Raw genomic sequence first — 15,208 nt, forward strand, 5'->3', positions numbered from 1 at the left:
AACGCCCTATCTGCTGTGCTATCGCTCCAGCCCCTCTCCTTGGTTTTCTAATTAAACATATATATGTATATACACACACACACACACACACACACATATATATTAGTGAATCACCGTGAGGTACAGTTACAGACTTACAAACTTCTGTGCTTACATTTCAGTCATACAATGGTCAAGTATCCATCCCTCCACCAGTGCCCATTTTCCACCACCAATGGTCCCAGCATCCCTCCCACCACCCCCACCCCGTTCCCCCTCCCCCCACCCCGCCTCTGTGGCAGGGCATTCCCTTTTGCTCTCTCTCTCCTTTTGGGTGTTGTGGTTTGCAGTAGAGGTATTGAGTGGCCTTCATGTTCGGTCTATAGTCTGCTTTCAGGATGCGTCTCTCATCCTGAGCAGATCCTCCTAGCACCATTTACTTGGTCATTTCTTCTCTAACTGCCTCTTCCCCCAATATGTGAGGCCAACTTCTAAGCTGTGGAGTAATCCTCCCAGTACTTATCTTTAATAATCTTGGGTGTTAGCCTCCCATTCTGTTACTTTATATTCCACAAATGAGTGCATGTTTTGTGTGTCGGTCCCTCTCTTTCTGACTCATTTCACTTAACATGATACTTTCCATAAACATCTATTTTAAACCTTTCATAAAATCTCATTCTGCAGGACATTGTGACATGTTGAAAATGAGGGTGCTAAAAGATTGTTGTTTTTGTGTATCCACCATTTGTTTTCTATTGCAGCGATTGAATTATTTGCTCAGAATTCTCCCTTCCTCCCCTGCCCTTTTCCCTCTGACTGACTCTCATCTGGACTGCCTGCATTGCCAGATGAACTGTGAATTGATGTGAGAGCATGCTAGTCCTCCACTGAGGTTTGAAGAGGCATCCTGAGTCTCCACTCATTGCTCAAACTCCTGCCCTTCTAGAGAACCACAGGTCCCAAGCCGTGTCTATTCCTTCAGCCCAGATTAAAGACCTTGGAGGCAGATGTAGTCCCAGACCATCCCCATTTGTAAACTCCTGAGAGTGGGAACTCTTTGTTACACAGCCCTCTCAGCAAAAGCTGACCAATGAACCCCCACCCTTCCAGGAGCAAGGATTTTTCTTTGGAGAAAGCAGTTACCTGAATTCTTTCTCCAGATGTCCTGAGCATCCTAATGTATTAATAGTGCCATGTATTAGTACATTAATCTCCGATCTCCAGTTCCATCTCAGCAATTCTTGTCAGTGCTAAGAAACCTTTACTCTTCACTCACCCTAGATCCTGGCATCTGCTCTGAAGGAATCCTAAAGAAATCTTGGTAACCCATCCAGTCCCAGCTCCCGTCTTATTTTTTATTTATTTATTTTTCAATGTCATTTAAAAAGAAGCATGTGCCAGGCAATGTCGAATCCATGCCTCTTGGCTGCTTTGCATTATCTTTTGGGCCATATCTAAGGGTGCTCAGGGATAGTCCTGGCTTTGTGCTCTCTGCAGAGCTCTGGGGACTGTATGTGATGCTGCGGACGGAACCAGACTGTGTGCAAGGTGGGGAGAGGGTGCCGGGGCGCACACAGTGGAGGTGGCCATGCACTGCCTGGTAAAGGATCCTCCCCAAGACCCAGATCTGCCAGCACCTTGCTATTGGATCTCTCAGCCTTTGGAGCATGGAGAGATGAGGGTCTGTTTCTTCAACCACCTAATCTAGCACCGTTGTTAAAGCAGCTGAGTTTTCCTGAGCGGGCTTCCTTAAAATACGAAGGACAGAAATGGAAATACAAAGTTATTCCCTGGCCTCAAGGAAGAGCAGCGTCAACTCTGCATTCATCACTCATTCCAACGGAGAACTGGAAGTAATGATAGGGATGACTTGAAACACCAGAAAAACACCCCAAAAAAGGCTAGAGATAGGACAGGTGGGGATGGCGCTTGCCTTACACACAGCTGACCCCACAGTTCAATCCCTTGAATGACATATGGTTCTGAGCACCACCTCGAGTGACCCTCTGAGCAGAAAACCAGAAGCAAGCGCTGAGCACTGCTGGGTGTGGTTCAGCCCACATTCTAACTCCAAAAAGAACACCAGAAAAACTCCAGAGATCTCTGTTCTGCCTGGAAAACACTACACTGGGCAGGCAAGAGTTTCAGGGGTCCCTCAAACGTGGCGTTTCTTCCAGACAAACTGTCTGGGGAAAGCAGACACACCTTTCCTCCCTGACATAGGAGGACCTCCAAAGATTTGTAGTGAAAATAAACAAACAAAAAGCACAAAAATCAGAGGATTCAAACATACTTAGGTTGGATGTGGGCACACGTGTTCTTAAAAAAAAAAAAAAAGCAACACAGTGTTCTCAACTGAGTGTCGTGAGATGATTCTCTTGCCCTGAGGATACTGAGTTTATAGTCTGCCTTTCTAGAGCCAGCAATATCATACTGGGACACTTTGTGAGCTCTGCTGAGTGACAAGAGAAACCATGGAGGGATTAAAATGACACTCTGTACAGTGGAAAATTGGCTGTGGAATCAGGTGTTGATCAACAGCCTCCTGTGGCCCTCCTTGGTCCACCTTAGCCCCCCAGGGCCCACTCCATGCCGGGTGGTCTCTAGTGCTCTCAGCTCTTCTGGGGGGCTTTGCTAGTCTTCTAAGTGACCAATTCTCACCTGCAGGAAGCAAGAGCTCTCCTTGGAGCCAGGAGTTCTGGGGGAGCTCAGAGTTGGGGGGCAGCTACTAGGAGGCGGGACAGTTCCAAGCCTGCCCTTTGGAAGCTATTGTGAGTTCCAGTGGAGATGAGGAAACCACCTTTCCGAAAGATTGCAGAAGAAAGAACTGCAGTGGAGGGTCAAGCAGAAGAGCCCTATGGCATGCCTGGCCCCAGGGCATCCCGCGTAATTGGTTTGTGTTGTGTGTGTGTGGAGAGAGATGGTTTTCAAAATACTCCTCAGTCACAACTGAGAACCACCCCAGGGGCCAGAATCGGGAATTCCGGTCTGAGGTCTGGTCTGTCCAATTCTAGGGGAGGAAGCGTGGACCTGGAAGGTTCTAGAAGGTGAGCTGTTAGGGTGGGATGGGGGACTGAAACTGGTCACTCTTCTCCAGGCCACCTCCCTCCGCTCAGCCTTAAGGAGTGGACAGGGCATGGGGTTCCAGCGTGGCCTGCGCCTATCCTAGGGGAGATTTGGGGAGGCCACGAGCCTCGGGCGCTCCAAGCATGGGTCACTAGCCCCACGGTTTGCAGCCGCGTTTCCTCTAGCTTCTGGGCTATGGTTGGGCCCTTGGCTGGATACAGCAAGGTTTCCCTCGGAGAATTCTGCACCCCCCAAACACCCCCGGTTGTTCATCCCCTTCCCCCAAGTGGGCCCCTACTCTGAGCCTGGCTTTCAACAAGAATCCCAGCAGAAAGCGCATTCTCTCTCTCTGGGCACCCAACGTTGCTCATCCCTAGCCCTCACATACCACCCCCACTCCCCAGGAAAGCAGCCCCTGGCCCGGCGCACCCTGACACCCCGGGTGTCCCCCAACTCCTCGATCCCCCGCTGGCTGAAAAGCCGCCGCCGCCGCCGGTTCCGTCACCTTCCTACTTCGGGGCCTCCCAGCCCAGGCCCAGGGGGCAGGACGCGACCCCCCTAGCGGGGGCCCGGCGCGGTGACCAAGACAGGGACTGGGCGGGGTGGAGGGAGGGGGGTTCACCGGGCACCCGGTTTCCGTCGCTCGCCCGGGCTCAGGAGTCCCCCCCGCCCCGCTACTCCCCCCGGTGGGGAGGGGCCGCGGGAGCCCAGGCTCCTCCCCGGGGTGGCCGGGCAGGAAGCGGGGCGCGGTGCGGGCGAGCGCGGGGCCGGGGCCGGGTATGCGCGGGCCTGGGCGGGCGGGCAGCCCCGGCGCACAGCCGCGGCCGGGCGCGCGGCGCGGGGCGGAAAAGCCTGTTTACACAGACTGCACACCGCCTGGGGAATAATGCAGTAAAGGAAGTGAGCCGGCTCGGCCCGACTGCTCCAACTTCCTGCTCTCACACACAGGAGGCAAAAAAAAAAAAAAAAAAAAAGAGGAGCGAGAGAAAGAAAAAAAAAAAAACAGGGGGGAAAAATCAGGATCTCATTACAAGAGCCACAGACCGTCTGCAGACGCCTGTCAGCATGGAAAGTCGGGGGCTTTCGCCCGGTTCCTCCTAGAAACCCCCTCCCCCGAAGAAGGATCTTGAGAGCTCCCCCACATCTGGGTAGGTTGCGAGCTGGGCTGCCTGTTGCTTGGGCAGTTGCAAACTTTGCCGGGGGGTGTTTTTGCCCGGGGGTTCGTTGGCCTTTTTTTCCGCCCCCCCTTCACCCTTCGGGGGCCTGGTGGGGGTGGGGCGGTGGGCCCCGGGGGTTGCGGGGCGGCCGCGGGGGAGGGGGCGCCGCGGGGATGCTCCTGCGCCCGCGCCTGTCCGCGCGCCGGGCCCGGGGGGCTGGCGGCGCCCCCGGCTGCACCCCCGCAACCCCGCTCACCCTGGGGCCAGCCCGGAGGAGGGGGCGGCTGCACGCGGCGGGTGGGGGGGAGGGGGTCGGGAAAGTCGGAGGGACGGCGTGCCTGGAGGCTGGAGCCCCGCCGACCGTCCAGCTGGGGCGCCCTCCGGGTGGCGGTGGGCACCGGCGCTCGGGGGCTGGGAGGAGTCCCCGGGCGAGGGAGGGCGGCCGAGAATGTGCGGGGTCGCTGGGCAGGTGACCCCCACCCCCGCCCGGGTCACCACCGCCCCAGGCGCGCGACCCGCGGGTCCCCGAGGAGCCGGTGGCTTGGGGAAGGGGCGGGCGGGTGCGGGCAGGGCGCTCCGCGCTGCCTCACTGTGGGCCTGCTTTTCTGCCGTAACTTTTTGGGGAAGGGGGAGCGAACGTTTTGGAGGGTGGAGAGAAGAAGGAAAAAAAAAAGCGGGGGGGGGTTTAGAAAAGGTCTCTTTGGGGTTGGTCTTTTTTTTCCTTCTGGACCGAGTCATCGAGGACAACCTGCAGTTAGGCGCTGGGAGCAAAATGTTATTTCAGAAACTGCAAAAGGGGCTTTTTAGAAAGAAAAAAAAAAAACGAGTGTCGGGAGAGTTTCTGGCTTGTCTGGAAACGGCAAGACTAATTGCCATGCGCTTCCGCTTTGAAACTGGCAGCAGACAGCATCTTGAAAATGACTCACTGGAGAAGCTCACAAAGAAACTGTGGTTCGCTCCTTCTCAGGTTTATGTATTTGTGCCTTGTACAGTTTCCTTTGTAGTGTTCGAGGGGTTCCCCTGCCCCCCTCCCGCCCCCTTCTCGCCGACCCCCTCCCACCCTCTTCCCTTTGCAAAGGGCCCTTTCGGGGTCTTTAACTACACTACCCCCTCCTTCTTGCACCCCAACTCTGGGAGGAGGGGCAGGGGGAAGCTGAGTTGTTTTTGGATTTGGCTGGGGAGAGGGTTAAAGGGATTCTGCTGCTGCAGGGGGAAAAAGTTCCTTGAATTTTCCACTGGCCGCTGCAGGAAGAGAGAGCCCCTTTAGTCATTGCTAAGTAATGTCTGCACACACACCAACTAATCTCATTAGGAGTTTCCGCTGCTCTGCACAGGAGGGGTTTTGTACGGCCACTGTCAGCCCGGCAGCCCTGCGCAGGAGGGGGAGACAAGTTACGGCTTTATTTACTTAGAGGGGCAGCCGCCCTGCGGTCCTAGCGGTGGCAGCATCTTGAAAAACCTTGAAGTCACTTTGCCATTTTGGATTTCGGGTTTGCAGGTTTTGCTTTGCCGCTGGAGTGTGAGAGCAAGTGTGTGTTTGTGCGTGTGTGTGTGTGTGTGTGTGTGCGCGCGCGCGCGCGGGAGCGAGCATGTAACACATTTCCGTGGCCCCAGCCACCCAGACGGTATCCGACCTCCACGTGTCTCTGCTTCAGACTCTGTTGGGAGCCTTAGGGTGGGGGTGGGGGACATAGAGGTGGGTGGGAGTCCAGAGAGACTAAGCCTGGCCCACAGTTCTCTTAGAGTTCTCCAATGCATTTCTGAGCCCTGCTGTCACCCAACAAAATACCCTGAGATGCTTCTGTCCACTCCAGGACACATTTTTTGAGGATAGGTCAGCTAGAGATTTGGTTTATGGGAATTATAAAATCACCAATTGTTTTAGGAGAGCACTCAGGTCAGCCAGACTGTCCATAAGTGATTGTAGATTTCCAGTAAGGATCCTGCCTGCAAACATCCCTCCAGGTTCCTCTGTGCCAAATATAGCAGAGGCCTTCAAACTCCCCTCCCCCTCCCTTTTCGACCTCTAACTGTTGGACATGTGTAGCATTGCTCTAAAGGGTCCAGCGTTTTAAGGGACTGGCTTGAAACTGGGGAGCCTTCGTTGACAAGGACTCACTGCTTTTTGTCCTTTTTTTTTTTTAAGGGTCCCAGCATATCTTACAGGGTGGCAAGGCAAGTCCTAAAAACAGCTGATGGGGGGGTGAGTCAGTGGACACGAGTACAGGATGCCCCTGGCGTTGTGAGGCACTGACTTGATGCTCGGTCAGTTGTTGCCATGGAAGCAATGAGTAGGAGAGCGAACCATATAGGAAACGGAAGAGCACGCTTTCCAGCGTTCACAGACTCCACTAGCCTACCTTTAGGACAGAGATTGGGCGCTTTCTCCTCTCAGACCAGCATTACCTTGGGAAGGAGGTGATGAGAATTCCTCCATCCTTTAGTTACTGTTTAAATCACAGCTTCATTTCTATCCTTTCTTGCCTTCCCGAGGACTTTTTTGACACGCTCTTGTTATAACTATAGGGGGCGCTGTTGGCATCTGGAGGGTAGCAGCTAGGGATGCTGCCTAAACTTCCAAGAACAACCCCCCCTCCAAAAAAAATAAAAAAGTTTTCAAAATGTCTGTAATGCCCAGACCAAGGAACTTATTACATCAATAGTGGCGATGATAGTTCTTTTATATGCAGCACTTAGAAGGCTTTCAAAAGCTCTACATTTTCTGCCACATGTATAATACAATATGCATGAATTTTCTTTCTCTAGGGCCAATCAGATGCAGTAGAATGACGTGCAAATGATGATATTGTCGTGGTACAGCCTTTGTGAGCTGAGTTAAACCATAGCTCTGACACTGCTGATGTTTTTGTTAAATACCATAACGGCTTATGGGAGAGCAATGATATTTATTTTTTTCCAGCCTCATTCGAGTTTTAAAGTTTCTGAGACATTTATGAAAAAACTTTTTCTTATTTAAAAATTTAATAATTCAAAACCAATATCCAGTAAATGTGACTCAGATCATGCATTGAAATTTATATTTATATTAACTTTTGGGAACTTGAATCTTTTCCTGAAATAGATTTTAAAAGACTTCCAGGCAGCGTATAAATGAAAATACTCTTAGCTATCAGTTATTGGCTTTTGTGATTGGTGTCACACACTTATATTTACATCTCTCCGATTAAAAAAACTAATATGGTTCTGTGGTAAGTGACAATACCTTACCAACTCAAAACATTACCTGTTAATAAACCCAAAACACTTAGTCAAAAATTATTCAAGAATGGGACTTCCTGGAGTAAGTAGGTTTTTTTTTTTTTTTTTGCTAATGGTGAGTTACTGCTTCCGAATAAATAGCTTTGTTCCTTTCCAGTCCGAGGTACTGTGTCAGTCCCCTATGCTCCCTTTTCAAATCTGGGGTTCCTCAATAAACATTTTTTTTATTTGCTTTTCGGGTCACACCCAGCAATGCACAGGGGTTGCTCCTGGCTCATGCACTCAGGAATCACCCCTGGTGGTGCTCAGAGGACCATATGGGGATGCTGGGAATCGAACCCGGGCTGGCCTTGTGCAAGGCAAACGCCCTACCCACTGTGCCATTGCTCCAGCCCCTCAATAAACTTTTAAATAAATGGGTTCTCTGGCCTGACCTCAGGCAGCTGGGGGTCCCTTCCTGAAAGCTTGTATCCACATCTCCACATCAGTGACATCACCATTTGAGCCCAGGATCCTTACTTCAGGAAAGAATTTTTAAAGTCCTTATGCAGAAGTCCTCTTTGCTTTTTACATTGGTTCATAACATATTTGAAATCACACCAATATCACAATATTTTTCCGAAGTTTTCCCCTCATTACCAAAGATATTAATGTCCGTTTTCTTAGGACTGATTGAAAAAAATCACAAAGAAAAAAATCTCTCATAATCCTCCCCTGAGTGGCTCCGTATGGATTTTTCTGGTCTTTTAAAAATGCACACGTGTATGTACATATATATATACACATATATGTATATACATCTATATATATACACACACACACACATATGCACCATGCACACGCATAACGTTTTTAATTGGAGTCATACTCTGTCTTTTCTGTGTGTGACTTACTGTCCTTTACTGCCTCCTGTGACACATTTTAATTACTAGTCCTGACAACCGAATTCGCCACACACAGAGCTTGTGTTTATTAATCTAATAAACGTGTTGAGCCCATACCGGATTGGCATAATTTCTACATGGACTTGTTCAGTGTTTTTGTCTCTGTGGTGCCAAGTAATGTTCGAAGAATGCTGTCCTCTTGAAAGCCTGAATTCATGTCTGCTGTGAAATCTGGGATTTTGATGAGTTTCTCTATGATTTCAGAATGAGTCATGATTTGCAGTAGAATATCAAGATGTAGTAACAGGAAGTGCAGGGCACTACACATCAAAATAGAATGTGACATGATGAAAAAGAGAGAAACTGGGTGAAGCCAACACTACACCTTGAACATACCTAATGACAGAGAGGAGGGCGCCTCTTGCTCACTGGGAAAATTTGTTACTCCAATTGTAATTTATTAGTTTCATTTTATATCAGCAGAGTTTCCAGACTTTAAAATCAGGGTTTTAAGTTGACTTTTAATTCAAGACTGCTGTTTACAGAGCAGTTTGAAATTGTGATCAAGTTTTTTTGGTAGAAACCAGGGTGGCGAGACTTGTGGAAACGAGTTTTGTCACTTAGAATACGGCTCCAATACACAGAATTATCTGTGTGTGTATGTGTATGCGTATGTTTAACATGTTTAACCTTTTTCTTTTTCTTTTCCTTTGTGTTTGAGTTGGGCTACCAGGGATCACTCCTGGTGGTGCTTAGGGAAACTTATGGGGTGCTGGGGAGTGAATCCGGGTTGACTGCATACAAGGCGAGCAGCCTGCACTATCTCTTTGGCCCCTGTTTAGCCGATCTTAATAACCCCCCAAAGCCTTCAGAGTGGTTAATTAATCTCTGAGTGTTTTCTTCCTCTCAGAAATATGACTTACCATGACTCCTAACCTCAACCAAAATAAAAGATGAACTTTTATTCATTATTGGAAACTTTATATGTATTCCAGAAATTTTTAAGATAAAATTTGAGGGGCCCAAAACAAAACAAATGCAAAAATTGAACTTTGAACTGGTCATTTTAGTACACTGTATTTTGTTTTGAATTAACACTAAGTATGAATTCATTGACTGTTTTATATGTGCATATTAACTTACATTTCCTGAAAAGTATTATCAAATTATTCTAAGAATAAAATAGGATTATATTAGAGATTGGATGAAAGTCTAATATACATATGTTAGACCCATAATATATAGATATATACACACACAGCTATATATTATGGCATATATATCAAACCTAGTGGTCTCATACATGCAAGGCAATTGCCCTACCTCTGAGCTATGTCTCTGGCCTTTTAAAGAATTATAATGATGGTTATACTAGCACATTAGCACTGTCGTTTTGTTGTTCATCAATTTGCTTAGGTGGGCACCAGTAACATCTACATTGTGAGACTTGTTACTGTTTTTGGCATATACTGTATCGAATATGCCATGGGTAGCTTGCCAGCCTCTGCCTTGCAGGTGGGATACTCTTGGTAGCTTGCTGTGCTCTGTGAGAGGGATGGAGGAATTGAACCCTGGTCAGCCGAGTGCAAGGCGAACGCCCTACCGCTGTGCGTTATACCGACGATGGTTATACTAATGTCATCTAATTTGTATTAAAATATTTTACACTTATTTTCTAAAAATAGATATTGGAATCCATAGCAGTAGAAGTATTTTTAAAGCTATCATATCGAAGAATAATTCTTAGTTTACTAAGTATAAATATGGGCAGCTGGAGTAATTATAGAATACACTTGCTGATACATTCAACCTCTTGGTAGGTTAGATTCTTAACTCCAAGCAACCGAGTAAGAATTCAAGACCATTGGTGGCCTAAAAAAAAAAAAAAAAAGTTGTAATCCACTTGCATGTAACTGCACAGAATCTAAATGTTACTGTATGTATATTTCCCTCCCTGCCACCCCCGCCCCCATTCTCTGACTGTTTAATTCCATTATGGCAGTTTCACAATTTTACCATGGTTACCTGGTAAAATACTGCTATTTATTTAATCTGCTTGGTAAAAAAATATCACTAGACTAAGAATTTCCTTCTCAACAGAGGAAATATTTCTGTTACTTAATATCATATAAATCCAAATTAATAGGTATAATGTTTTAAATATATATTCTCTTAACAACTCTGTTGTGAAAACACCGCTTTAATCATTTAGGCCTCAGTTTCCCTGAATTAATGGTAATAAAGTGAAGTCACAGGACTGGAACAATTTCTTTCAACCCTGAAGTCCTGTTGTACCATTTTGAGGGGCGAGTAAGGAACTTGATTTTTTCTAAGAGTGGGAAAAGTAGAGAGTGGATTTTTGCATGCCTGTCTGCCTGCCAGCTTTTATGGATAGCAGTTAGACAAGTGTCTTTTTGGCCTTAAGAAAAGTGGTTTGTTCCCATACATGCCGCTTTGTTCCCATGTTGTCCCCTTACTGAATAAGAAATCTCCAGGGGGGATTCCTTTCCTTCTGCCTTTGAGACTTATGATGAACCCTACTCGTATATAAGGATCCCTCAGCTATCTTTTTCCTAGGGATACCAGGGACTGTCTCTGGGAGACTTTTTTGGGGGGGGGATTGATTTGGGGGTCACACCTGGTGGTGCTCAGGGTTTACTGCTGGTTCTGTGTTCAGGAATCTCCCCTTGCAGTGCTGGGGTTCAAACCCGGGTCAGCTTCGTGGAAGGCAAGCACCCTACCTGCTGTACTAGTAGCCCCCGTCCATCCTATTCGTCACCACCTAGTTGCTGAAACAGCCCTTTGAAATATGGACCCGACTCCTTGGCTCACCATCCCTCAGTGGGGGCTGGAGAGATAGCGCCATGAGTTAGACATTGGCATGGCCCGCAGTTAACCCAGGCCCTAGCCCTGCCACCCCAGCTGGTTCCCTGAGCCCTGCCTGGAGTGAGCCCTGAATGCAGAGCCAGGAGTAAACCCTGAGCACTGCTGGATATGGCCCCCAAACAAAAACCAAAAATGATCTCAGTGGCTTCAGCTAGGGTAGATAAAATTATTATTATATCTGTGATTATTGAGGTCACAGCGGTTTGCACGGCTGTGTTTATACATTAAGGCTACAGTGTTACCACATCATGCCCACCACCACCACCACCACCATGGGCTCTGCACTTCTTCCTGTCCACCCTCCACCTTCACAGTCTCATTTCTGCTTTCAGGGTCTAAGGGTGTGTTTTCACTGGGACGTTCAGACCCAACTCCTTAGGGTGTACAGCGGGCTGTGGCTCAGACCAGCCAATCCATTGCTCATGGCCCCTTCAGCCACGGGGTCTTCTGATGGCTCTCTCCCCCTGGGATCCTCTCCCCTCGCCCTGTTTCCCATGGACGGTTCCTCCTCTTTGCTAGTGTGTATGCACATTGCAGCTCAGCCTGCCCTCCCTCCCTCCCTCCCTCCCTCCCTCCCTGCTTTCCTCTCTCCCTTCCTCCCTCCCTCCCTTCCTTTCTTTCTTCCTTCCCTCCATCCCTCCGACCGCTGGTGCCCCTCTACCTCTTGGGCTTTCACACTTCTCTCCTGAGGCTTTATTGACAGATTTCATTATCACCTGAATTCTCCATGGCCAAGGTTTTACTCTCCAAATGCAGGTGAATTTGAGGGATTTTCACATTTCTGGAGATTGGGACGCTGCCTTCTTCATTTATGCAGTTTAACCAGGATTTAGGAATCAAGTAGCTTGATAGCACCGTGTCTCTCATTATCCGCCGTCATTGGTTGTTCCACGAAGGAGGAACTCTTATCAGTGCAGTCCTCTCTCACCCTTATTTGCCGACTGGACTTGATAAAAACACTGGGTTGCTATGTGGGAACTATTTTCCTAGGTAATTATTGAGGCTAATAAAAGGCAAACTCTTGATTGGATCCTAAAGGAAGCCAGCAAGAGCCTGTATTGAAGGAGGTATCTTCTGCCAGACCTTTCAGCTTTATGACTTGCAAGAAAGTAGATCCGTAGACACCAGCTTTGTTAATAACTGAGACCCCAGGCTCTACTGCTGGTATCAGTGTTGCGTGGAGGCTGGTCAATTAATAGGAAAGTCATTGCATAGTGCCTCTTGAAAGGAAGGCGAAGTCAGGTTCTTGCTGTATAAAATTAATACTAATAACTAATAATTCTTTAATAGTCCCTTATCAAGACTTCAGTTGACCAAGATTTCATAGTTCCCTTAAAATTGGATTCTGTAGTATTCCCAGAGAAAAATGATAGTCCTTCATTTACACACACACACACACACACACACACACACACACTGCATGTGGGGTAGTTTTTTGTTCTAAACTTTTGATAAGAGAATGAGTAACATTTCTGGTTGGGTTTTAGAATAAGAGACCGTGTGCGATTATGAGGAGTTGATTGCATATTTAAGTTGTTTGGGGGTGGGGGGAGAGATCGAGGGCAAGATCCTCTGTTAATTTCAACTGGGTTTGGCCAACGAGCAGTTCGTTAATCATCCAACGTTGAGTTCCCAGAACGTACGTTGAAGCAGATTTTCCTTTCTGCACTTAATTGTCAGGGAAGATAGATGAAAACAATAGCCACCACCACAAGAATAACAGAAAAGCCCTGGAATTCCTTCCAGATAGGCTCTTGGGTAACTGCGAGAATTCTCTCTAGGAAACAGAAATTCTTCACTCTCTGCACCTGTTCATTGTGACCTTCAGAAGGATGAACCCAAGGATCAAGATAAGAATGCCCTTTTAAGGGGCTGGAGCGATAGCACAGCGGGTAGGGCGTTTGCCTTGCACATGGCTGACCCGGGTTCGATTCCCAGCATCCCATATGGTCCCCCAAGCACCGCCAGGAGTGATTCTTGAGTTCATGAGCCAGGAGTAACTCCTGTGCATCACCGGGTGTGACCCAAAAAAAAGGCAAAAAAAAAAAAATGGAATGCCCCTTTAAGTTAGAAAAGGAGCAATAGATTTTGTTGTCTGGTTAATTGAGGTAATGAGAACTGGACTGTCCGCCTGATCTTTTCCAGGGTCTCCATATCAGAGTTTGAGAGGTTTGCTTGTTGAGGCTAAACACAGGCCTCAGCTGTTGGCTGAGGGGAGTGTGTGTTTGTGTAAGTGTGTGTGTGTGTGTGTGTGTGCGTGTGTGTTCGAGTGCGCGTACTTGTGCGTGCATGCACATTTGTATCTGTACCTGCCTCCCAGCTGGGTTCTAGGGTTCTAGAGGCTGTGGAGTCCAAGCGAGCAAGATGTGACCTCAGATAATCCCCTTGTCCTCCTCCATCCCTTGCAGGCAAGATGCTGCTTCCTGGACTTCTGTGTGTATGGGGGGAAAGGAGGGGATAGAGGGACATCAAACAGGTTTGTTGCTCCATTTCCAGGAATTCCTACTCTGCTCCCTGTGAGAATATATCAGAAAACTGGGGTTTTTAAAATGCAATTTCTTGAGGGGGCAATGCCTAATGACTTCAGCCAGCCCCATGGTGCTCCTGCCAAGGAGGGGCTGAACCGTCAACTGTTTGCAGGACTGAGATGCAGCGTCTCGCTCCTCTCGCGTGGCCTTGCATTTTGAAATCCTCTGGAATTGAGAATTCGTAAAGTCTCTGGAGAGCTTGATTTTTGCGAATGCTCCTGATGTTTTCCAAGCCCTGGGTACTCATCTTCAGACCAGAAGTTGTTAGGGAACTCCATATCTGTGTATGTGTGTGCGTGTGTGTGTGTGTGTGTGTGTTGTGTGTTTTATGTGTGCATGCATGTGGTGTACATGTGCATGTGCGCGCTTGTGGGGTGTATGTATGTGTGCAAGCACGCACATGAATGTGGGGGTGTGTGTGTGTAAGTGCACGCATGCATATGGTGTGTATGTGTGTGTGTGCACATGCACATGCATGTGGTGTGTGTCTCTGCACGTGCAGGTGCGCATGCCTTATTAGAGCAGAGAGCTACAAATGCTCCAGGCGGCTTTCTCAGTCAGGATTAGCAGTGATGGCAGGTAGAAATTGGTGATCATCTCTGTTGAGCAACTACTGGGGTGCTGGTGACTTAGGGAGCACAGTCGGACCCACTTATTACTGCTCTGGTTCTTTGCTCACTGAGGCCCAAACAGAAGCCTGGTTCAGTGGGCTGTTCCCCATGCCCTGTCTTTGCTTCGTGCATTTTGAGCGGCTTTAACCCTCACTTCCGTTGCTCTGTCGACGATCCTTGGACAAAAATAACACTTTAAAAAAAAATTAAATTTTATTTTCCCTTACACTTTATGTAAACACTGTGGTTTACAGAGCTGTTCATGATAATTTGTTACAGATACTCAGTATTCCAGCACCAGTCCCACCACCAATTGCACCTTTCCACCACCATTATTTCCAGTTTTCCCACCACCCCTTAAGCCATTAGCGGGCTCTAGATCATTTATTTTATATTGTTTAAGATAACACCTTTGAAGGTGTTAACATTGTCTTAAAAACTAAAGTGAACTTGTTCATATGACAAAAATATGAGGGGAGATCTTGTTCAAAGAAAGTGTCCCAGTATCCCCCACCAACTTTGATTAAATCAGAGCCCAACTGTGAGGTTTGGGCTTCACCCAACCTTCGACACTTCCTTTGCCTTTTTTTTTTTTTAACCTAATTATTAGTTTACTAATTTGTCTTTAGGAAACTAGCAGCTTTGATGTTGACCTAGAACAGGCAGCAGATGATTAAAATCGAGAAAGGAAGGGACATTTTGGTCTCAGGGGCAGAGATCAGTGAGAGCAGGGACTGGCCATTTTGGTGGACACTAACACACTCATGGTGAGCAATTACTGGAAGAGTCAGTCACACATTGTGTGTGACATCAGGGCCAAAGCGAGATGGTGGGTGGCAGGTTCTGGAAAGGGCTAAGAGGAGTACCAGGTATGAACC

The 15,208-nt window shown here is 47.8% G+C and overlaps 1 protein-coding gene across 1 annotated transcript in view; it reads left to right on the forward strand.

Annotated features, from left to right (window-relative positions):
* Positions 1 to 3,773: 3,773 nt before the first annotated feature.
* ELK3 (ETS transcription factor ELK3) overlaps positions 3,774 to 15,208 on the forward strand; it is a 76,406-nt gene continuing 64,971 nt past the window's right edge. The window contains exon 1 of the mRNA XM_055118635.1: positions 3,774 to 4,193. The gene's annotated coding sequence lies outside the window, so the exon portion shown is untranslated. The remainder of the gene's footprint in view (positions 4,194 to 15,208) is intronic.

The sequence above is a fragment of the Sorex araneus genome, chromosome 10 (genome assembly GCF_027595985.1).
Source record: "Sorex araneus isolate mSorAra2 chromosome 10, mSorAra2.pri, whole genome shotgun sequence".
Classification (NCBI taxonomy): Eukaryota; Metazoa; Chordata; class Mammalia; order Eulipotyphla; family Soricidae; genus Sorex; species Sorex araneus.